General features: G+C 43.1%; 1 protein-coding gene across 5 annotated transcripts in view; it reads left to right on the forward strand.

The window, feature by feature from the left end:
- The window catches only part of TEX2 (testis expressed 2), a 127,150-nt gene that overhangs the window by 24,968 nt on the left and 76,628 nt on the right, over positions 1-25,554 (forward strand). The window contains exon 1 of one of the 5 annotated variants that reach the window (XM_033183975.1): positions 481-588. The exons of 3 other annotated variants lie outside the window; for them this stretch is intronic. The gene's annotated coding sequence lies outside the window, so the exon portion shown is untranslated. Of the gene's footprint in view, positions 1-480; positions 589-16,627; positions 16,768-25,554 lie in introns of those variants that run through there. One more of the 5 variants, XM_033183976.1, reaches the window with a different exon arrangement.

The following is a 25,554-nucleotide window of genomic DNA, read 5'->3' on the forward strand; positions in this document are numbered from 1 at the left end:
CACCACGCCCGGCTAATTTTTGTATTTTTAGTGGAGACGGGGGTTTTGCCATGTTGGCTAGCCTGGTCTTGAACTCCTGACCTCAGGTGATCTGCCTGCCTCTGCCTCCCAAAGTGCTGGGATTACAGGTGTGAGCCACCATGACTGGCCAGCATTATTTCCTTAGGAAAATAAGTTGCTTTTGAAAAATTTTTTGTAAGTTAGGGTTAGTTTATTTATCATTGTTTTAGTGGATTTGGTTTGGAAACATGCGGTGAGCATTTGATAGAAAAAAAATTTGTATTTTCCAGGTTTCAGTTTACGTTTTGATCTAAATTCTGCGAATAGTTATAACCAGACTTACAAAGCTTTTTGGGGTATGATTATATGTCTAGGTAAAACTCTTTTAAGAAGATGAAGCAGAGAGGATTGAATTGACAAAGACAGTTCTTTAAAAATTAAGGTTATTTTGAGACTAAGAACATAATTGCTTAATTGCAGGTAATAACAGAAAAAACCAAGACATAAACATCCCATAATTTGACCTCCAAGGCAGAAGACTGGCACCAAGGAAATGGCAGCTTCGTTCCTTTCCTGTCTTGGGCATTGGTAAAAGGAGTTACCTAGATCTGTTTGATTTCCATTTCAGCCCTTATTAGTAGTTATGCCTTAGGCAAATTATTCAATTTCTCTGACTCAGTTTCCTTATTCAGAAAATGGAGGCGTAATTCTTGCCTCATAGGGCCATGAAGATTAAATGAGGGGTGTCTTGAAGTGTCTAGGACATAAATCTTCAATAAAATCTAATTCCTTTTTTTTTTTTACAGTTAACTCAAACCTTTTAGTGAATTGGTGCACTTTTTAGGTGATGCTTTTTAGGTGATGCAAAGACCCTGCTTTGCTCATTTTAAGGAACAGTTATTTTTCTTTCTCCATTTTGAAGTTTCTTGTTTGCTGCCTAGTTGATATGATTTGGCTCTGTCCCCACCCAAATCTCATTTTGAATTGTAGTTCCCATAATCGCCACATGTCATGGGAGGGACCTGGTGGGAGGTAATTGAATCATAGGGGTGGTTACCCTCATGCTGTTCTTGTGATAGTGAGTTCTCACAAGAGCTGATGGTTTTATAAGGGGCTTCCCCCTTTGCTTGGCACTCATTCTCTCTCCTGCTGCCCTGTGAAGAGGTGCCTCCTGCCGTGATTGTAAGTTTCCTGAGGCCTCCCTAGCCATGTGAAACTGTGAGTCAATTAAACCTCTTCTCTATAAATTACCAAGTCTTGCGTATTCCTTCATAGCAGCATGAGAACGGACTAATACACTGGTTTAAATTAGAATGCCAAAATTTAAAGAATTTTTATCTTGAATAGTAGATGGAATTAACTTTCTCTTGAAAGATATATTTTAAAAAGTTGAACTTACACAGATAGTTTTGAAATGGTCTTCTTTTATTTTATATTTATTTATTTATTTATTTATTTTGAGACAGAGTCTCGCACTGTCACCCAGGCTGGAGTGCAGTGGCACAATCATGGCTCACTGCACCCTCCACCTCCAGGGTCAAGCGATTTTCCTGCCTCAGCCTCTTGAGTAGCTGGGATTACAGGCACCCGCTACCATGCCCAGCTAATTTTTGTGTTTTTAGAAGAGACAGGGTTTCACCATGTTGACCAGGCTGGTCTCGAACTCCTGACGTCATGTTTCTCCCACCTCGGCCTCCCAAAGTGTTAGGATTACAGGCATGAACCACCGCGCCTAGCCGAAATTGTTTTATTATAGATGTTGCTTATGCAGTTTTATTAGAAATTCATGACTTTCAACAATGATGAAAATACTTCATCGTTCAACAAGTTCTTTTTCTGCTGGTTGTAGGTTATTTGTAAGGAACTGTTAGTCTCCTATCTGGGTGGACATGTAGTAGTTTCAGTTACTGAACTAGAACTTTAAACACCTTTCTGATACACTGGGAGGTCACCAAGTATCTCAGAATAAAATGTCCCAAACTGAACCTACCATGTTCTCTGAAACCCAGCCCTTCTCAAATTCCCAGACTTGGTGAATGGGAGCCTGTCCTTGCAGTCTTGTAGCCCAAAGCCTAGGGTTTAAGAACACCTTCCTAGGCCGGGCGCTGTGGCTCAAGCCTGTAATCCCAGCACTTTGGGAGGCCGAGACGGGCGGATCACAAGGTCAGGAGATCGAGACCATCCTGGCTAACACGGTGAAACCCCGTCTCTAATAAAAATGCAAAAAAATTAGCTGGGCGTGGCGGCGAGCGCTTGTAGTCCCAGCTGCTTGGGAGGCTGAGGCAGGAGAATGGTGTGAACCCAGGAGGCGGAGCTTGCAGTGAGCTGGGATCGTGCCACTGCACTCTAGCCTGGGCGACTGAGCGAGACTCCGTCTCAAAAAAAAAAAAAAAAAGAACACCTTCCTTACTCTCATGTGCAGCCTATCAAGTTCCATGCATTTCATCTCCTAATCTCAAATCCCTTCATCCATCTCCACAGCTACACCCCTAGTCCTTGCTACCATTGTTTCTCACTTAAAATGTTGTTAGAGTCTAACTGACCTTCCTGAACCCCTTCTTGCCTCTTTCCAGTTTATTTTCCACACTACAGCCAGAATAAGCTTTTCAAAATACGCATCTGGTCACCTTCATACCTGTCTGCAGACCACATACAATAAGCCTTCACTCGTTCCTCCTTGCCCTTAGGATAAAGACTAGATCTTCAATGTGGCCTTCAAGGCCCTGCACAACCTGGCCCTTGCCCCACTCCTCTCTCATACTGTGTATGTCATACTCACTCCCAGAAGCTGTTTCAGATTCCCCCATGAGGCTCTGCGCCTGCCTCAGGCCCTTGCTCTTACCTTTCTCTTTTCTTCCTTTCTCTTTTCTGGAATGCCCACGCTGCCATTACTTAGCCAGCTCGACTCATCCTGGAGATGTCAGCCCAATGCCCACTTGCTCAGGGGTCCCTTCTGTGATTAATACGAAAACGGATCAGGTTTCCCTGCTGGCTGTGATCTCTTGATGCCCTTCACATCACTTCCTAGTTCTTGCATTGATTATGTGATTTTCTTGCTCCTCACCCCTCTCTAAGCTCCCTGAGGTCAATCTGAGTACTGCACCACTTTGCAAATTATAAGACAGGAAACAAGTCCGGAATATTCAATCATTGCCTCCACTCTCAGAGCTCAAATTCCATGTGTCCAACTATCAAGATTTGGCTTACATTAAAATGTTTGTGCAAACAGAGCTTTAACAGTGAATAAATTGTCAAATTAAGAGAGCCATAGATCTGTAGCTAACTCCAAATGTTTGTGTGCATAATAAATTGAGGGAAAAATAAGAGTTTATCTTTAGGTGTTATTTTAAAATTAATTCCTGTATTGTAGTGTAATTGTTCTTTGGTATCCATAGATTAGTTCTAGGATCCCCCATGTATACCAAAATCGGAGAATGCTCAAGTCTCTTGTATAAAATGGTGTTGTATTTGCATATAACCTACGCACATCCTCCCAGATACTTTATTTTTAAGTTAATTAATTTTTTGAGACAGGGTCTTGCTCTGTCGCTCAGCCTGGAGTGCAGTGCCAACTTGGGCTCAGGTGATCCTTCCCATTCAGCCTCCAGGTAGCTGGGACTACAGGCATGAGCCACCACACCCAGCTAATTTTTAAAACTTTTTGTAGAGACGGGGTCTTACCGTGTTGCTCAGGCTGGTCTCAAACTCCTGGAGTTTAAGCGATCCTCCTGCCTCAGCCTCCCAAAGTGCTGGGATTACACTGGGCCCAGCCCTCATATATACTTTAAATAATCTCTAGATTACGTGTAATATCTAACAGGATGTAAATACTGTGTAAATAGCTGTTATACTGTGTATTGTTTTTTAAATTTGTATTTTTTTTTAGTTTTTTTTTCTGAATATTTTCGATCTGTAGTTAGTTGAATCTGTGGATGTGGAACCTGTGGGTATGGAGGGCCAGCTGCACCTTGAGCCGTTTAGATTGCTATTTCAAGGAGGAGTTTACATAGGGAAAAATCTGTGTAGCAGCTGCCTGAGGTGGCCAGTGTAAAGGGGAAGACAGAGTCATCAACAAAGTCCCCAGATAACAGTAATGTGGATGAACATTTGCTACAGATGGAATTTCATAAGAAAGTTCATCTGATATAGCTTGTTTGTGTCTCGGTAAAGTCCTAGGCTAATGTAACGAACTTCCCTAAAGATGGAAATATGTTCCCATAGCACTCAAAAAGGGATGTGCAGAATTTGGGAGTTACGATTTTATTACTTGTAGTAGAACATTTACTTACATATAGCAATGAATTAGAGGAGCAGAATAGAATGGGTCGTACTCAGGGATGATTTAGGCCTGCTGGGTTTTTTTTTTGCTGTAAACTGTGGTTTACTATCTTGTAAGAAAGTATTCACACTATGGAACATGTATATCCCTAAAATGTGGGGAAAAGAAAGAGAGATCAGCCTGTTACTGTGTCTATATAGAAAGAAGTAGACATAAGAGACTCCATTTTGTTCTGTATTTGAGATGCCGTTAATCTGTGACCCACCCCCAACCTTGTCCTTGCAAGAGACTTGTGCTGTGGTGACTCAAGGCTTATGGATTTTGGCTGTGCAGGATGTGCTTTGTTTTTTTGTTTTTGTTTTTTTTTTTTTTTTCTTTATTTTTTTTTTTATGTTTTTTATTTTTTATTATACTTTAAGTTCTAGGGTACATGTGCATAACGTTATATCATGTATAACTCCCAGTGCAATCCCTCCCTCCTCCCCCCCCCATGATAGGCCCCAGTGTGTGATGTTCCCCTTCCCGAGTCCAAGTGATCTCATTGTTCAGTTCCCACCTATGAGTGAGAACATGCGGTGTTTGGTTTTCTCTTCTTGTGATAGTTTGCTAAGAATGATGGTTTCCAGCTGCATCCATGTCCCTACAAAGGACGCAAACTCATCCTTTTTGATGGCTGCATAGTATTCCATGGTGTATATGTGCCACATTTTCTTAATCCAGTCTGTCACAGATGGACATTTGGTTGATTCCAAGTCTTTGCTATTGTGAATAGTGCCGCAATAAACATGCGTGTGCATGTGTCTTTGTAGTAGAGTAATTTATAATCCTTTGGGTATACCCAGTAGTGGGATGGCTGGGTCATATGGTACATCTAGTTCTAGATCCTTGAGGAATCGCCATACTGTTTTCCATAATGGTTGAACTAGTTTACAATCCCACAACAGTGTAAAAGTGTTCCTATTTCTCCACATCCTCTCCAACATCTATTGTTTCCTGACTCTTAATGATTGCCATTCTAACTGGTGTGAGATGGTATCTCATTGTGGTTTTGATTTGCATTTCTCTGATGGCGAGTGATGACGAGCATTTTTTCATGTGTCTGTTGGCTGTATGGATGTCTTCTTTTGAGAAATGTCTGTTCATATCCTTTCCCACTTTTTGATGGGGTTGTTTTTTTTCTTGTATATTTGTTTGAGTTCTTTGTAGATTCTGGATATTAGCCCTTTGTCAGATGAGTAGGTTGCAAAAATTTTCTCCCATTCTGTAGGTTGCCTGTTCACTCTGATGGTAGTTTCTTTTGCTGTGCAGAAGCTCTTAGTTTAATTAGATCCCATTTGTCAATTTTGGCTTTTGCTGCCGTTGCTTTTGGTGTTTTAGACATGAAGTCCTTGCCCATGCCTATGTCCTGAATGGTACTACCTAGATTTTCTTCTAGGGTTTTTATGGTATTAGGTCTAACATTTAAGTCTCTAATCCATCTTGAATTAATTTTCGTATAAGGGGTAAGGAAAGGATCCAGTTTCAGCTTTCTACTTGTGGCTAGCCAATTTTCCCAGCACCATTTATTAAATAGGGAATCCTTTCCCCATTTCTTGTTTTTGTCAGGTTTGTCAAAGATCAGATGGCTGTAGATGTGTGGTATTATTTCTGAGGACTCTGTTCTGTTCCACTGGTCTATTTCTCTGTTGTGGTACCAGTACCATGCTGTTTTGGTTACTGTAGCCTTGTAGTATAGTTTGAAGTCAGGTAGCGTGACGCCTCCAGCTTTGTCCTTTTGACCTAGGATTGTCTTGGCAATGCGGGCTCTTTTTTGGTTCCATATGAACTTTAAAGCAGTTTTTTCCAATTCTGTGAAGAAACTCATTGGTAGCTTGATGGGGATGGCATTGAATCTATAAATAACCTTGGGCAGTATGGCCATTTTCACGATATTGATTCTTCCTATCCATGAGCATGGTATGTTCTTCCATTTGTTTGTGTCCTCTTTGATTTCACTGAGCAGTGGTTTGTAGTTCTCCTTGAAGAGGTCCTTTACATCCCTTGTAAGCTGGATTCCTAGGTATTTTATTCTCTTTGAAGCAATTGTGAATGGAAGTTCATTCCTGACTTGGCTCTCTGCTTGTCTGTTACTGGTGTATAAGAATGCTTGTGATTTTTGCACATTAATTTTGTATCCTGAGACTTTGCTGAAGTTGCTTATCAGCTTAAGGAGATTTTGGGCTGAGACGATGGGTTTTTCTAAATATACAATCATGTCATCTGCAAACAGGGACAATTTGACTTCTTCTTTTCCTAACTGGATACCCTTGATTCTTTCTCTTGCCTGATTGCCCTAGCCAGAACTTCCAACACTATTGAATAGGAGTGGTGAGAGAGGGCATCCCTGTCTTGTGCCAGTTTTCAAAGGGAATTTTTCCAGTTTTTGCCCATTCAGTATGATATTAGCTGTGGGTTTGTCGTAAATAGCTCTTATTATTTTGAGGTACGTTCCATCAATACCGAATTTATTGAGCGTTTTTAGCATAAAGGGCTGTTGAATTTTGTCAAAAGCCTTTTCTGCATCTATTGAGATAATCATGTGGTCTTGTCTTTGGTTCTGTTTATATGCTGGATTACATTTATTGATTTGCGAATGTTGAACCAGCCTTGCATCCCAGGGATGAAGCCCACTTGATCGTGGTGGATAAGCTTTTTGATGTGCTGCTGAATCGGTTTGCCAGTATTTTATTGAGAATTTTTGCATCGATGTTCATCAGGGATATTGGTCTAAAATTCTCTTTTTTTGTTGTGTCTCTGCCAGGCTTTGGTATCAGGATGATGTTGGCCTCATAAAATGAGTTAGGGAGGATTCCCTCTTTTTCTATTGATTGGAATAGTTTCAGAAGGAATGGTACCAGCTCCTCCTTGTACCTCTGGTAGAATTCAGCTGTGAATCCATCTGGTCCTGGACTTTTTTTCGTGGGTAGGCTATTAATTGTTGCCTCAATTTCAGAGCCTGTTATTGGTCTATTCAGGGATTCAACTTCTTCTGGTTCAGTCTTGGGAGAGTGTAAGTCTCGAGGAAATTATCCATTTCTTCTAGATTTTCTAGTCGATTTGCGTAGAGGCATTTATAGTATTCTCTGATGGTTGTTTGTATTTCTGTGGGGTCGGTGGTGATATCCCCTTTATCATTTTTTATTGCGTCTATTTGATTCCTCTCTCTTTTCTTCTTTATTAGTCTTGCTAGCGGTCTGTCAATTTTGTTGATCTTTTCAAAAACCAACTCCTGGATTCATTGATTTTTTGGAGGGTTTTTGTGACTCTATCTCCTTCAGTTCTGCTCTGATCTTAGTTTTCTTGCCTTCTGCTAGCTTTTGAATGTGTTGCTCTTGCCTCTCTAGTTCTTTTAATTGTGATGTTAAAGTGTCAATTTTAGATCTTTCCTGCTTTCTCTGTGGGCATTTAGTGCTATAAATTTCCCTCTACACACTGCTTTAAATGTGTCCCAGAGATTCTGGTATGTTGTATCTTTGTTCTCATTGGTTTCAAAGAACATCTTTATTTCTGCTTTCATTTGTTATGTACCCAGTAGTCATTCAGGAGCAGGTTATTCAGTTTCCATGTAGTTGAGCGGTTTTGATTGAGTTTCTTAGTCCTGAGTTCTAGTTTGATTGCACTGGTCTGAGAGACAGTTTGTTATAATTTCTTTCTTGTACATTTGCTGAGGAGTGCTTTACTTCCAATTATGTGGTCAATTTTGGAATAAGTGCGATGTGGTGCTGAGAAGAATGTATATTCTGTTGATTTGGGGTGGAGAGTTCTATAGATGTCTATTAGGTCCGCTTGGTGCAGAGATGAGTTCAATTCCTGGATATCCTTGTTAACTTTCTGTCTCGTTGATCTGTCTAATGTTGACAGTGGAGTGTTGAAATCTCCCATTATTATTGTATGGGAGTCTAAGTCTCTTTGTAGGTCTCTAAGGACTTGCTTTATGAATCTGGGTGCTCCTGTATTGGGTGCATATATATTAGGAGAGTTAGCTCTTCCTGTTGAATTGATCCCTTTACCATTATGTAATGGCCTCTCTGTCTCTTTTGATCTTTGATGGTTTAAAGTCTGTTTTATCAGAGACTAGGATTGCACCCCTGCTTTTTTTGTTCTCCATTGCTTGGTAGATCTTTCTCCATCCCTTTATTTTGAGCCTATGTATGTCTCTGCATGTGAGATGGGTCTCCTGAATACAGCAGACTGATGGGTCTTGACTCTTTATCCAGTTTGCCAGTCTGTGTCTTTTAATTGGAGCATTTAGTCCATTTACATTTAAGGTTAATATTGTTATGTGTGAACTTGATCCTGTCATTATGATATTAACTGGTTATTTTGCTCATTAGTTGATGCAGTTTCTTCCTAGCCTCGATGGTCTTTACATTTGGCATGTTTTTGCAATGGCTGGTACCGGTGTTCCTTTCCATGTTTAGGGCTTCCTTCAGGGTCTCTTGTAAGGCAGGCCTGGTGGTGACAAAATCTCTAAGCATTTGCTTATCTGTAAAGGATTTTATTTCTCCTTCACTGATGAAACTTAGTTTGGCTGGATATGAAATTCTGGGTTTAAAATTCTTTTCTTTAAGAACGTTGAATATTGCCCCCACTCTCTTCTGGCTTGTAGAGTTTCTGCCGAGAGATCTGCTGTTAGTCTGATGGGCTTCCCTTTGTGGGTAACCCGACCTTCTCTCTGGCTGCCCTTAAGATTTTTTCCTTCATTTCAACTTTGGTGAATCTGGCAATTATGTGTCTTGGAGTTGCTCTTCTGAGGAGTATCTTTGTGGCATTCTCTGTATTTCCTGAATTTGAATGTTGGCCTGCCCTACTAGGTTGGGGAAGTTCTCCTGGATGATATCCTGAAGAGTGTTTTCCAACTTGGTTCCATTTTCCCCTCACTTTCAGGCACCCCAATCAGACGTAGATTTGGTCTTTTTACATAATCCCATACTTCTTGCAGGCTTTGTTCATTTCTTTTTCTTCTTTTTCTTTTGGTTTTCTCTTCTCGCTTCATTTCATTCATTTGATCCTCAATCGCTGATACTCTTTCTTCCAGTTGATCGAGTCGGTTACTGAAGCTTGTGCATTTGTCACGTTTTCTCGTGTCATGGTTTTCATCTCTGTCATTTCGTTTATGATCTTCTCTGCATTAATTAGTCTAGCTGTCAATTCTTCCACTTTTTTTTCAAGATTTTTAGTTTCTTTGCGCTGGGTACGTAATCCTCCTTTAGCTCTGAGAAGTTTGATGGACTGAAGCCTTCTTCTCTCATCTCGTCAAAGTCATTCTCTGACCAGCTTTGATCCGTTGCTGGCGATGGGCTGCGCTCCTTTGCAGGGGGAGATGCGCTCTTATTTTTGAATTTCCAGCTTTTCTGCCCTGCTTTTTCCCCATCTTTTGGGTTTTATCTGTCTCTGGTCTTTGATGATGGTGACGTACTGATGGGGTTTTGGTATAGGTGTCCTTCTGTTTGATAGTTTTCCGTCTGACAGTCAGAAGGACTGTCTGTTGGTCTGTTGGAGATTGCTTGAGGTCCACTCCAGACCCTGTTTGCCTGGGTATCAGCAGCAGAGGTTGCAAAGATAGAATATTGCTGAGCAGCGAGTGTACCTGTCTGATTCTTCCTTTGGAAGTTTCCTCTCAGGGATGACTCCACCCTGTGAGGTGTGGGGTGTCAGACTGCCCCTAGTGGGGGATGTCTCCCAGCTAGGCTACTCAGGGGTCAGGGACCCACCTGAGCAGGCAGTCTGTCCGTTCTCGGATCTCAACCTCCGCGTTGGGAGATCCACAGCTCTCCCCAAAGCTGTCAGACAGAGTCGTTCGCCTCTGCACCGCCCCGCTGCTTTCCCTATTGGACCTCAGCTGTGGGCTGTCCCCAGAGGTGGAGTCTACAGAGACAGGCAGGTTTCCTTGAGCTGCTGTGAGCTCCACCCAGTTCGAGCTTCCCAGCGGCTTTGTTTACCTACTTAAGCCTCAGCAATGGCGGGCGCCCCTCCCCAGCCTCGCTGCTGCCTTGCGGATAGATCGCCGCAGACGGCTGTGTTAGCAGTGAGGGAGGCTCCGTGGGCGTGGGACCCTCCCGGCCAGGTGTGGGATATATTCTCCTGGGTGCCTGTTTCCTTAAAGCGCAGTATTGGGGTGGGAGTTACGCGATTTTCCAGGTGTTATGTGTCTCAGTTCCCCTGGCTAGGAAACGGATTTCCTTCCCCTTGCGCTTCCAGGTGAGGCGATGCCTCGCCCTGCTTCAGCTCACGCTGGTCAGGCTGCAGCAGCTGACCAAACCGATTGTCCGGCACTCCCTAGAGAGATGACCCCAGTACCTCAGTTGAAAATGCAGAAATCACCGGTCTTCTGTGTTACTCGCGCTGGGAGTTGGAGACTGGAGCTGTTCCTATTCGGCCATCTGCTCCGCCCCCCGGATGTGCTTTGTTAAACAAGTGCCTGAAGGCAGCTTGCTGGTTAAAGGTCATCAAGTACACGGTCAAGGTCGCAGAGGTGTTGTCAAAGGTTACTTCCCAGTGATAGTCTAAATAGGGCCCGTGGGAAGAGAAGGACCTGATGGTCCCCCAGCCGACACCCGTGAAGGGTCTGTGCTGAGGAGGAACTAGTACAAGAGGAAAGAAGGCTTTTGGCGGATGTTGGCAGTTAAGATAGAGAAAAAAGCATCTGTCTCCTGCCCGTTCCTGGGCAATGGAACATCTCCTTCTGGGCAATGGAACATCTCCGTGTAAAACCCGATTGTATGCTCTGTTTACTGAGATAGGGGAAAACCGCCTTACGGCAAAAGGTGGGACTTGCTGGAACAATGCTGCTAAAAGGTTTATGGAGGCTGGGCGCGGTGGCTCAAGCCTGTAATCCCAGCACTTTGGGAGGCGGAGACGGGCGGATCACGAGGTCAGGAGACCATCCTGGTGAACACGGTGAAACCCCATCTCTACTAAAAAAATACAAAAAACTAGCTGGGCGAGGTGGCGGGCGCCTGTAGTCCTAGCTACTCGGGAGGCTGAGGCAGGAGAATGGCATAAACCCGGGAGGCGGAGCTTGCAGTGAGCCGAGATCGTGCACTGCACTCCAGCCTGGGCGACAGAGCAAGACTCTGTCTCAAAAAAAAAAAGGGGGGGGGTTTATGGAGATGTTTGCATATGCACATCAAGACACAGCATTTTCCTTTGAACTTATTCATGTCACAGAGATCTTTATCCATATGTCTTACTGCTAATTTTCTCCCTACAATGATCCTATTGTCCTGCCACTCCCTTATCTTTAAGATGGTAAAGATAATTATCAATAAATACTAGCACCGGTCCCCTGGGCCCACTTTTTTCTTTCTCTATACTTTGTCTCTGTATCTCATTTCTTTTGTCAAGTCTCTCATTCCACCTAACGAGAAATGCCCATAGGTGTGGAGGGGCAGGCCACCCCTTCACTAATAGGCAGCTTTTTACCCCAAACAAGTTTTGAGGGGCCTATCACAATAGACAAAAGTGCTTTATAGCCTGGTCTGTGAATTACCGTGACTTTTTAAAAGCACCTCTCAGTGCTTGCCTGAGTTGTCTTTAGACTCAAGGTCCCCCAGAATCGAGTTCCCCCCGGGTAAATAGGGTGAAGGTCTTTGTCTTTCCAGTGATGTGCTCAGTAAATACTGAGTAGATGGAACACTTTCTTAGAACACAGAGCACCTGCAGAAAGCTTCTGTTGCCTCCAGATTGGTTTGGCAATGGAAATATCCACATGAGGCAGTGCTGCCCAGTGGTTAAGAGGATGGCCTTGGAGCCTGAGTCCTAGCTTTGCTAGTTAGTAGCTTTGTTACCTTGGTGAGTTGCCTAAACCACTTTCTTTTTGTGTATTAAATGTGGAAATGATGATAGTACCTACCTGGCAGAATTGTGAGGCTTAGATGGGATAGTGTTATGATGTTGGTAAAGTGCTTAGCTAGAGGGCTGACAGTCAGAAACATTGATGGTTGTTCTCGTTGGTTCAGGGTCCCTCTGATACATCTTCACAGATCAGGACTGCGTTTGACTTGGATCTCCATGGCCCTTTTTTCCAAGAAGAATTCCTGCCGCTTTACTGAACTGGGTCATGTGCTGCCCAGTACCTAAAGGTGTTCTTTACCACAGGAATTAAAATGGCAATCATAATGTTTTTGGAGAAAAAAGAATACCTGTATTTTCTGAAGAAATAAATGACCATTATATCTTTGTATTTAAATCAAGTAACTGCGAAATCAATAGAATCTTTTGAGAACAAGTAGTAATATTTCTTGGTGTAATTTACTCCATCATAAAGATCCATGGGGAGAGAGCAGTGTGGTTAATTATGATGTTCCTGTGTTGTCACTGCCTAAATTGACAGTGTATGAAGTGCCATCCCATTTATTCTTTCTCCCAACAAGCTGAGGGGTGGAGTTTTACAAAACATCATGGTCCTCATTCGACAGATGCAGACCCAGTGAGGCTGCTCCTGAGCTGGTGTTTTTTCCCGTTAGCCTCAGCTGTCAGCTGCACCATGGAGGATGATTTCGGATGTTGAGTTATCTGAGTGGTATTTAATGGGCTCCTAATTGCACATGGATGGCCAGAAAGTTCTGCTCCTGTTTTGGTGTTTTGCTTTGGCAGACAGTGCTCTCTGAGACTCCCATAAGCTGAAAGAAAAAAAACCCAACAACAAACTCAACACTAATATCTGGAAAGGGCAGGATACTGCTGTTAGGCAGGTATTAGACCTGTGAACAGAAAAACATCAAGACCACAATTTTACAACGTTTGTTTCTTTGAAATGTGAAATGGAACCCCAATACAGCCATCAGGTTTATAGCACCTCCAGAATTAGATTAGGCAATTTGGTTTCATGCTGTGTACTTGTATTTCTGGTTATGAAATGCTCCTTGTGCTTATTTTCCCCAATCTGCCGAGAAACACTTTTTTCTTGTTCCTTTATGCATTCACGTTTCTTTTTTATTCCACTTGCCTTTCTTCTTTACCCCTCATTTCTGCCTTGTGCTCTGCTTTTGGCCTTTAGACAGCAGTGGAACAGACCTTCAGGAATGGGCGTCCATGGAGGCCCTGGCAGGGGCCAGCTCTGTACCTAGGATCTGAGTTGGGGGGTTAAGACCAGGTCCCAGGAGGTAAGGCCACAACTAAAGGGCAAACAGTGCAGGCACATGTAATGAAGATCGGGAGCAGGACACGGTCTGATTGTGCCCTGTGTCTGTGGAAGCAGCTGCCCATTTCTGATTCCTCATTTAAAATATCTGAAGTAGTTGATTGACCTTGATGGAGACTTGCCCTTCTTTGATGTAGTTACATAGCAATAGCCTGTTAGAAAGCACTTGCGTCTAACATGGTGCCTTGTAAGGTAGGTGTAGACTATATTAACTAGTTATTGGTGCCAGGGAATAACTGATACTATATCTCCACCTGAGTTCCTCGTGATTCCATTGTCTCTTTCTGCATATGCACGTGTGTGTCTTTTTTTGTTGTTGTTGTTTTGAGATAGAGTCTCACTCTGTCACCCAGGCTGGAGTGCAGTGGTGCGATCTCTGCTCACTGCAACCTCCACCCTCCGAGTTCAAGCGATTCTTCTGCCTCAGCCTCCCAAGTGGCTGGGATTATAGGCACCTGCCACCACACCCGGCTAATTTTTGTATTTTTTAGTAGAGATGGGGTTTTACCATCTTGGCCAGGCTGGTCTTGAACTCCTGACCTTGTGATCCCCCTGCCTCGGCCTCCCAAAATGCTGGGATTACAGGCGTGAGCCACCGCGTCCAGCCGCATGTGTGTTTTTAAAGGAAGTGTAATGCATTCTTAATGGTCCAAGTTGTTTTACACCAGTGAATCTCAGTTCCAGGGTGGGCCCTGGGGCATGGTGTCTGTGTGTGTTTGGGGGTGGGGGAGCTGTGGGTGTGGTTGTGCGCATATAGGTTTATGATGACTAGGGAATTAAAAAAAATGTCTTCCAATCCATCAGTTGTGAAACTCCTCAATCATGATAAACCTGGAGATGGATAGGAGTGGGCTGGGTCATTTGTGTGTTGAAGATGTTTCCTAGGATTTTCTGGTACACTAACCCTTCCCTCAATCCCAAATGCCTCTGCCCTTTTAGAACTGTGATTAAGAAGGTAATGATTAGGGATGATCACTTGTCTCACCAGCAGTCTGCTAGGTGGAGCCGACCTGGGCTCCTGTCATCTGCAAAGGAACCCATGGGAGCCAGGGGCCATTTTCAGCATTTGAAAAGGCTTAATAGAGAAACTATGCATTTACCCAGGAAGAGAATACAAAAGCCACCCAAACCATCAAGTTTCCTTGCTTTTGTTTGGAATTGCAATTCTGTATGGAAGGTTTTATGCTGACTCAATGTTCTGATTGGCTGTGGGTGACATAATAGGAGTTTCTGACACAGGATTGGTCTAACTGTAGACACTGTTACTAGAGCTGGTACCAGTCTCACTTTCCACTACCTTTAGAATGAGGTTGATCTTGAATGTGAGTGCCCTTGACTATCGAAATTAAGCCACTGTTTGTTTCTTGCTTGTCAGCTATGCTTATTATCACACCTGCGGCAGTGACTTGATTTTTATAATGTCATTATGAACCCCTTATAAATATGGATTGTTGATTAAAATTTGGATCAGCAATGAAATGGAAGAATAATACACAGAATTAATCAGTTTACTGGTAAACAGTATAAGAATGTTCAAAAACATGTGGCCAACATGGGGAGGGGACAGAAAAAAAGGAGGTTGATGAAACTACAGATCTTATCCACAGCTCTCATTTAAAAACGATCCTTTTAATCAGCTTTTCACTGAAATCAAACAACAACAACTCTTTCACCACGAAACACCAACTATTAATACTTAGTCTTTCTAAGCCTCCTAGGATCCTGTTGTGTTCATTTACCTAGGTGATGTACATCATCCTAAATTCTGCCTTTTCATTTTATATTACGATGTATATGTACAATACATATTTTTACATTGTCATTGTGTTTGTCATTCTTAATGGTAACAGCTGCCTGAACTAAACCTAAAGTCAGACAGTCAGGAACAGTCTGGTGCTGGTGATTAGAGAAGGCTGGAAACAAGCTGTCTGTTTGATCCCAGATAACATGCCGGTGAGTCCACAGGCCGAGTCGGCATGGATAAAAAGATGTACTCACACCTGCTGTGGATGCCGATAATAGTAACTTACATATGTTAAGTGTTATGTCTTAATTCTCCCAGCAGCCCCTATGAGATAGGCACTATTATCTGCATTATATGTGAGGAAAAAGAGGCCTTTTGCCATAACTTGTCCGGGGTGACACACTGATAAGAGGTGGAACTGGAATCCAAAGCTGGGTCTGTTTAATTTCAGAGTTTGATTTCTTAACCAGGTTTTCTATGCAATTGTGTTGCACCCCAGGACCTATTCAGTTGTCACCTCCCTTCAGAGATCTAACCGCCTTCCACCTTAATAATGACAAATACATCTATTAATATGCATTAAAGTGACAGAAGCTTAATACTGAAACAAGATAGAGTGGATGCTGCTGGCGAACAGGAGCCCCAGAGACGGTCCTGTCCACATGGGGCTTTGTTAGTTTTCCTAGGGCAGAGTGGTGTGAAGGGCCAGCCTGCATTCATCTCTTCTTTGGTTCTGTCTTTTAGTCATCCTCGAAGTTCTTCAGACTTGAATGGGCACAACAGTGACCACACAGGGTTGCCTGAAGCACATATATGGTACTTGGTGGGAGACTCAAGATTCTCAGTGAGGCTGAGAGGTGGTGCTTGGAGTGATGTTTGTGCAGAGTGAGAACTAATGAAGCCCTGGGATAGAGAGCCCCATGGAGTTCAGCCCCCTCACAGCCAGAGCAGGAGCAGCCTCGGAGTCACCTTCTGTACTGCTTGGCAGTAGGTGGTGGAAGGATAGGGGCTGCTGAGGAGGACGGGTTGACGCCTGTCCTCTGTTGCCCGAGCACAGGCAGGTGCGGCTGATCTGCAGCTCATTCTCGTAGGTTGGAAACTCTCCACCTAATGGCCAGCAAACATAAGGGATGTTTCTACAGCTGGGCTAAGCCAGACAAGTCGGGAAAGTCTAGAAGTATTTGTTAATGGGAGATGAGCTGTTTTAATGCTATTTGAAAAATATTTTGACTTAATTGCGTTAGGCACAGTAGTCAGCTGACATGCACTCTGGTTTCCTTTGCTTGACTTTAACAGTTGCCAAGAATTTCTCTTGTTACAAAAGAGAAAAGTAGGACTCTAAGTATGTTCTGTTCCATGGAAACTGAATCATAGACTCATAGAATTTAGAGCCTTCTGGGAAATTCCTTGAAGACAATAGAGAAAGATTCCCTCAGTTTACAGCAGAACCCCAGGCTCAGGGAGGTGAAGTAGGGAGCTCCGTCACTGTCATTTGAGGGCCATTTGAGGGCTGTGGTCCTCCGTGGAGCTCCTCCCTCTGCTGCCTCATGGCCTCGTTTGGTCTGTATTTTCAATGACTGATTACTAATTGAGCAATTGTCTGAATCCCAATCATCTCATCACTGTGCAATCCTTTCTTGGCATGATCCACAACAGAGGTAGAGTTGAGTGGGGAATGTTCCCCCTCAGGGCCTATAGGCAAGTGGTTCTCCTCAGGGAACCATGGGGTGGCCAGCCCAGCCGGCCAGGTCAGGACCATGCCTGTGCCAAGGAACCGGTATCTCTTAACCTTGCCAGTTTTAAACATGGCTCTGGGTTTTCTTGCCTCTGTTCCTTTTCTTCTGCTCTGTCTTCCACTTAGAAGGTACTCTCTACTTTGTCTTGGCAGGGCACTTTGTCAGGTCTCCATGGGCCAGCTCACACAGGGCCCCTGGGAAACCTTCCACCATGCCTTCTCTTATTTCTCCCATCAATTCCTATTTTCCTCAGTCCCGTTCTTTCCCCTACACACACGTGGCACACGTACATGCACATATACACGTGCACACATGCATGCACACATCTTAAACCTGGTTTTTAAAAAATTATCTTCTTTGGGCCTCAGATGCCTTACCTATAAATAAAATTCTGATGTAAGATTACACTTGGCAAATTTACTGCCCTATATCAAGGTTAAGTCTGCTGATGCCTGTGTGAAAAGTAGTGTTTTTGGCTGGGGGAAATGGCTAATTTTTTTGAGTTCGCAAAGAGTTTTCTCAGTTTTTGAAGAATTAATCTGAAATACCTTCCTCACATGGAGAAGCTGAATGGCCAGTGATCAACCTCGATGGAAGCTAGGTTGTCTAATTTACTAATATGATTTGAAAGGAATAAATTCAATTGCTTTACAGTTTATTATAGCTAGAAAATACAGAGAAATGATTGTCCATATCAGTCAGTTTTTCCAAAGTTAAAATTTAGATCCTTGTATGGGAAACAGAGCAATATGTCTGTTATATACCTTTGGTCAGTGTTTTCTAAAAAGATTTCAAAGACAAATGTTTTTATGCTGATGGAATGGGAAGGCTTCCTCAGGAAGCTATAAAACCCAGAATCCATAAAGAAAAAGATAGAGAGCTTCAACATCTCAAAATGTAAAACTTCGTATATTTAGAAAAAGCAAAAACCCATACTATTAAAAGGCAAGTCAGAGATGGAAGGAAATATCTGGAACACACACAATGGACAAAGTATTAACTATCCTTGATAAAGAAGTGAATAATAAAAGTCCTTGGGCAAGAAATATGAATGACCAGTTAACAGAAGAAGAGAAGCAAATGAAGGAAAAGTATGAAGTGACTATCAAAGCATTGAGATACCTTTTCTCTGCCCATTGAATGGGCAGAAATTTAAAATAATATTCATTTTTTTTTTTTTTTTTTTTTTTGAGACGGAGTCTCGCGCTGTCACCCAGGCTGGAGTGCTGTGGCCGGATCTCAGCTCACTGCAAGCTCCGCCTCCCGGGTTCACGCCATTCTCCTGCCTCAGCCTCCCGAGTAGCTGGGACTACAGGCGCCGCCACCTCGCCCGGCTAGTTTTTTGTAGTTTTTAGTAGAGACGGGGTTTCACCGTGTTAGTCAGGATGGTCTCGATCTCCTGACTTCGTGATCCGCCCGTCTCGGCCTCCCAAAGTGCTAGGATTACAGGCTTGAGCCACCGCGCCCGGCCTAATAATATTCATTCTTGACCAGAGGTCAAGACTGGTCATTCATTCTTGACTACAGGTGCCCACCACCATGCCCAGCCAACTTTTTGTATTTTTTTTTTTTTTTTGAGACGGAGTCTCGCTCTCGCCCGGGCTGGAGTGCAGTGGCCGATCTCAGCTCACTGCAAGCTCTGCCTCCTGGTTTACGCCATTCTCCTGCCTCAGCCTCCGGAGTAGCTGGGAATACAGGCGCCGCCACCTCGCCCGGCTAGTTTTTTGTATTTTTCAGTAGAGACGGGGTTTCACCGTGTTAGCCAGGATGGTCTCGATCTCCTGACCTCGTGATCCGCCCGTCTCGGCCTCCCAAAGTGCTGGGATTACAGGCTTGAGCCACCGCACCCGGCCAACTTTTTGTATTTTTAGTAGAGCCGGGGTTTCACCGTGTTAGCCAGGATGGTCTCGATCTCTTGACCTCCTGATCTGTCCGCCTCAGCCTTCCAAAGTACTGAGATGACAGATGTTAGTCACCGCACCCGGCCCATTATTATGTTTTATAGACCTCCACAGGCCTTGTATGGTTTTGCTGAACCTGGTTTTCAATGAGTTATATGTGAATTGAATTTGATTTTGATATTTGAACCGTCTAGCAATCTATAAAGCAAAATTCTACTTGTGTTGGTGCTTTCAAACCCCCTTTTCCTCTGGGATGTGGCACCCTTCCTAAAGTGGGCTTTCTTCATGGCAGGTAAAAGGTCTGTGCCGTGGTGGAAGAGAGTGGACATGCTAGTTTCTTAGTCTAAACCCTGTGCTGTTGGTGGTGGTGCAGGACCCTGCTGGGTTGGAAGAGATGGTGAGTAGGAGCCTGGGAACCTAAACACTAATTGCAAAGGATTTCGAAGTTTCTTGCCGGTACTGAAGATAGAGTCTTGTCTTTTTTCTTTAAATGAAACTAAGGCTAGAGCTAGTTCATTATCTACAATGTATTATTGATTTTTGTTTGTGAGGTGGAGTATTAACAGATTAGAATGGCTGCTGGCAATTCCCAGCTGCTTCATTGAATTTAAATGAATCAAGGGATAGCTATTAAGATGTACTTGAGATTTGTAAGCTAAATCAGACCTTCCTGCCCTGGTTGGTTTTGACCAGATTCACTGTTTGCTCTGTGGCATCAAGGCAGAAAAATACAGAATCTTGTAGCCTTTTCCCTCCTTTTTACAAAACCAACTCCTATTAAAAAATGCACAGGTAAGAGGTATTAAGACATCCTCTGCAATAGAATGCAGCTTGCCCTTTTTCCTCTGCCAGGAGCTTTTGGATTGAAACTGTTGACTGACATAGCCCAAGCTAGCAGATGGTACTCATACATCAGATGTCCAAATGCAAGCTTGTTCAGAGGCAGCAAATGCCTAACAGGCTGAATTTTACAAAGACAAAGAGTGTTAATAATGACCTTGAAGGATTAGGAATGGTCTCGAGAAAGGAAGCACACTCCACACCAGGCTTGCCCCTTCAGATGCTGTGTTACCTGCCTTGGCCTCCTGGCCAACATGGTGAAACCCCATCTCTACTAAAAATAGAAAACATTAGCCAGGTGTTGTGGCAGGCGCTTGTAATCCCAGCTCCTCTGGAGGCTGAGGCAGGAGAATTGCTTCAACCTGGGAACTGGAGGTTGCAGTGAGCTGAGATCGCGCCATTGCCCTCCAGCCTGGGCAATAAGAGTGAAACTCCATCTCAAAAAAAAAAAAAAAAAAAAAAAAAAAAAAAAAAAAAGATGCTGTGTTACCATGCTTACTGTATCTGGAGGCTAGTTCCATTTTTAATGAAATTTGCTTTCTTCCCTCCTTGCCTTACTCTGTCTCTCATTCCTTCCTCCAGTACTTCCTCTAATCTAGTATATGAATTAGAAGTAAATAATGTTAATGGCCACACTACTATTTGGCCTAGTGTGTTTGCTATGAACAAACAGGTGTTGTTGATAATTGAGTGGCCTGGAAGGAACCATCTTCTCTTTTTATGGCTCTGATTCTAGGACCCCAGGATTGAATTGTTTCAAGGACAGATAGAGCTAGGAAGGGCAGTTATTAGTAGAAAATGAGACCAAAGAAAAAAAGTTAACAAAAAAAAAAAAAAAAAGCCAGATTTGGTGAGGTTATTATCTTGGAAGTAATCAATGCTAATATTGTGTCTTGAAATGGCTCTTCATTTTTTTATTATACAGTCTGATTTATTGTCGATTGGTTTTTCATGGCCTAATTAATGATGATGACCTTTTTGGGTGACTAGAAAGCAAATCAACTTCATTGATGTTTTGTATGCTCACTCTGACTCCACTGATAGAGAGCGCAGTTGGCTCCCATTTGAGGCCTTTGTTTTGTATGAGTTCAAGTTAGAAGGCAGCTACTCATTTGTAAACTAGGCAGAACAGAATCCTACATAAATTCTGGAGAGAGAAGCCCTTGTTAGAGGCTTTCTCAGTCTTAGTGGGAGAGATGACCTTCTTCATAGGGTTAGCAACCTTAAGGGAGGATTCTGGCAGTGTCCTTAGGAAGGACCCATCAGCAGAAGAGTTTGAGACATCCTGCTTTCTGGAAACATACCTGAGCAAGGCTAAGGTTTAGAGAGCATTTGGCTCTAAATAGCCTCCCCCACACCAGCCCCCTCCTCCCCACCAAATGTATGTGAGCATAAATACATTTACATCTATTATCTTAGAACTTAACCACACTGTAGTGTAAACTCTAAAGAACAATGTGAGGTTTTTGAATAGAATTGTTTTAGTTGGCATAAGTAGTTCAGAGTATTATTTCTTTATAGTTTTGAAGAACGAAATCTTTTAAAATTTTATATTATTTATTAAAAAAAAATAGTGGCCGGGCGCGGTGGCTCAAGCCTGTAATCCCAGCACTTTGGGAGGCCGAGACGGGCGGATCACGAGGTCAGGAGATCGAGACCATCCTGGCTAACACAGTGAAACCCCGTCTCTACTAAAAATACAAAAACTAGCCGGGCGAGGTGGCGGGCGCCTGTAGTCCCAGCTACTCGGGAGGCTGAGGCAGGAGAATGGAGAATGGCGTAAACCCGGGAGGCGGAGCTTGCAGTGAGCTGAGATCCGGCCACTGCACTCCAGTCCGGGCGACAGAGCGAGACTCCGCCTCAAAAAAAAAAAAAAAAAAAAAAAAAAAAATAGTGATGGGTCTCCTGTGTGACCAGGCTGGTCTCAAACTCCTAGCCTTAAGCAGTCCTCCCATCTTGACCTCAATTTTTGCCTTTTTTTTTTTTGAGTTGGAGTCTCGCTCTGTTGCCAGACTGGAGTGCAGTGGCGCGATCTCAGCTTACTGCAACCTATGACTCCCAGGTTCAAGCGATTCTCCTGCCTCAGCCTCCCGAGTAGCTGGGATTACAGGCCCCCACCACCACGCCCAGCTAATTTTTGTATTTTTAGTAGAGATGGGTTTCCCCAGGTTGGCCAGGATGGTCTCAATCTCTTGACCTCGTGATCTGCCCACCTCAGCCTCCCAAAGTGCTGGGATTACAGGCGTGAGCCGCTGCACCTGGCCAGTTTTTGCTTTTTTAAATGTAACTAACCTGCACATATACTGGCCTTCAAATTTTAGTTTTAATTATGGTAAAATGCATATAGCAAAATTTTACCATTTTAACCATTTTTAAGTTCAGTAGTGTTAAGTATATTCACATTGTTGTACAACCAATCTCCAGAACTTCTTCATCTTACAAAACTGAAATTCTGTATCCATTAAACAACATCTCCCCATTTCCTCCTCCGCCAGCCCGTGGTAATCTTCATTCCAGTTTCTGTTTCTATGAATTTGGCTACTTCAGATACCTCTTGTAAGTGGAATCATACAGTATTTGTCTTTATGTGACTAGTCAGCTTATTTCACTTAGCCTAATGTCCTCAAGGTTCATCCATGTAGTAGCATGTGACAGGATTTCCTTCCTTTTAAGGCAAATAATACTCCCTTGTGTTTGTCCATTCATCTGTTAGTGGACACTTGGGTGGCATCTACCTCTTGGCTATTGTCCAAAATGCCACGTGAACATGGGTGTGCAAATATCTTTTTGAGACACTGCTTTCAATTCTTTTGGATATATAACAAACAACTTGACACCTTTAAATATACCCAGAAGTGGGATTGGAGGATTATATGGTAGTTCTATTTTTAACTTTTTGAGAAACTTCCATACCAGTTGTACCATTTTACAGTCTTGTCAATAGTGCACAAATGCTCTAATTTCTGTACAACCTTGCCAACACTTCTTTTCTTCTTCTTCTTTTTTTTTTTTTTTTGAGGCGGTGTCTCGCTCTGTCGCCCGGATGGAGTGCAGTGGCCGGATCTCAGCTCACTGCAAGCTCCGCCTCCCGGGTTCACGCCATTCTCCTGCCTCAGCCTCCCGAGCAGCTGGGACTACAGGCGCCCGCCACCTCGCCAGCTAGTTTTTTGTATTTTAGTAGAGACGGGGTTTCACCGTGTTAGCCAGGATGGTCTCGATCTCCTGACCTCGTGATCCGCCCGTCTCGGCCTCCCAAAGTGCTGGGATTACAGGCTTGAGCCACCGCGCCCGGCCTCTTCTTCTTTTTTAATTGTAGCCATCCTATTGGATGTGGAGTGATATCTCATTGTGGTTTTAATTGCATTTTCCTAATAACTAGTGATGTGGAGCATCTGTGCATGTGCTTGTTGGCCATTTGTATGTCTTTTTGGAGAATTGTCTCTTCAAGTCCTTTGCCCATTTTTAAAAAAATGTAATTTAATTTTAAGTTCCAGGATACGTGTGCAGGACGTACCTATGTTAACAAACATAGATAAATGTGTGCCATGCTGGTTTGCTGCACCTATCAACCTAGGTGTTAACCCCCACATGCATTAGCTATTTATCCTGATGCTCTCCCTCTTCCCACCCCCGTCCCCTGCCCCCTGCCCCCTGACAGGCCCCAATGTGTGTTATTCCTTTCTGTGTCCATGTGTTCTCATTGTTCAGGTCCTACTTATAAGTAAGAGCATGCGGTGTTTTGTTTTCTGTTCCTGTGTTTGCTGAGGATAGTGGCTTCCAGCTCCATCCATGTCCCTGCAAAGGACATGATCTCATTTCCTTTGATGGCTGCATAGTATTCCATGGTGTACGTGTGCCGCATTTTTTTTTAGTCCAGTCTATCATTGATGGGCATTTGGGTTGATTCTATGTCTTTGCTATTGTGAATAATGCTGCAGTGAACATTTGTGTGCATGTATCTTTATAAGAGAATGATTTATATTCCTTTGGGTATATACCTAGTAATGGCATTGCTGGGTCAACTGGTATTTCTGGTTCTAGGTCTTTGAGAAATTGCCACACTATCTTCCACAGTGGTTGAACTAATTTATATTCCCACCAACAGGGTATAAGTGTTCCTAGTTCTCCACAGTCTCACCAGCATCTGTTTTCTCTCGACTTTTTAGTAATTGCCATCTGACTGGTGTGAGATGGTATCTCATTGTGGTTTTGATTTGCATTTCTCTAATGATCAATGGTGTTTAGCTTTTTTCATATGTTTTTTGGCTGCATAAATGTCCTTTGAGAAGTGTCTATTCATGTCCTTTGCCCATTTTTTAATGGGTTTTTTTTCTTGTACATTTGTCTAAGTTCCTTGTAGATTCTGGATATTAGACCTTTGTCAGATGGATAGATCACAAAAATTTTCTCCCATTCTGTAGGTTGCCTGTTCACTCTGATGATAGTTTCTTTTGCTGTGCAGAAGCTCTTTAGTTTAATTAGATTCCATTTGTCAGTTTTTGCTTTTGTTGCAATTGCTTTTGATGTTTTCATCATGAAATCTTTGTCTGTGCCTATGTCATGAATGGTATTGCCTAGTTTTTCTTCTAGGGTTTTTATAGTTTGGGGGTTTTTCATTTAAGTCTTTAATCCGTCTTGAGTTAATTTTCGTATAAGGTGTCAAGTTGTTATTCAAGTTCTTTATAGTTTTTGGATATTAACCCCTTATCAGATAAATGATTTGCAGATATTTTCTTCCCCTCCATAGGCCACCCGCATTCCTTGGCTCATGCTCCTTCCTCTCATTATTTTGATGTCTGCTTCTGCTTCACATCGCCTTCTCTGAGTTTCTACCTTCCTCTTATCTTTTAAGGGCACTTGTGACTACATTGGGCCCACCCAGGCAATCCAGGATAATCTTTCCATCTCAATCATATCTGTAAAATCTCTGTTGCCATGGAAAGTATCAGATTCACAGGTTTTAGGGACTAGGATGTGGACATCTCTGAGTGGGGGAGGGGAGGAGCATTACCTGCATACCATGTCCCTTATCTCCCCTGCCTGCCTTCACGGGAACTAGACTTATCTCTTTAGTGACTTCAGTCAATTTAGACTGTTGCTCATGTTTTCTTTTCCTTTCCAACCTTCCATCTGGTCCTATTGTTTCATTCTTTTCCTTCTCTTTCCATCTGCCTTTTCTTGCCAGCTCCACATCCACTCCTCTAGGTTAGGCATTTCTTACCTCATGCTCAGGCTGCCAGAATAGCCTTAAAACTGGTCTGCTTGCCTGTGATTCTCCCTATAGATATTTTATGTTATGTTATGTTATGTTATGTTATGTTAGAGACAGAGTCTCACTCTATTGCCCAGGCTGCAGTGCAGTGGCCCAATCTCAGTTTACCGCAACCTCCTTTTCCCGGTTTCAAGTGATTCTTGTGCCTCAGCCTCCTGAGTAGCTTGAATTACAGGCATGTGCCACCACGCCAAGCTAATTTTTGTATTTTTAGTAGAGATGAGGTTTTGCCATGTTGGCCAGGCTGGTCTCGAACTCCTGACCTCAAGAGATCCACCCACCTCAGCCTCCCAAATGCTGGGATTACAGGCGTGAGCCACCATGCCTGGCCTCCCTGTAGATATTTTAAACTCATCTTGATGCATACTTGTAAAAACAAGTCTATGCCTGATAATTCCATTATCCGAAGTCCTTATTTTTCTGTCATGTTCTATTTCTGCTGGTCCTTATTCTTGTTTCCTCACCTGCTTGGTTACCTTTGGTTATGTTCTTACCATTCCTTGTATTGGAGAAAATATTTCTAGGAATAACTTGAGGCTTCAGATGAAAGTGCTTTGCTTTTGCCCGGGCGCGGTGGCTCAAGCCTGTAATCCCAGCA

This window comes from Trachypithecus francoisi, unplaced genomic scaffold (genome assembly GCF_009764315.1).
Source record: "Trachypithecus francoisi isolate TF-2019V2 unplaced genomic scaffold, Tfra_2.0 Lachesis_group20, whole genome shotgun sequence".
NCBI lineage: Eukaryota > Metazoa > Chordata > Mammalia > Primates > Cercopithecidae > Trachypithecus > Trachypithecus francoisi.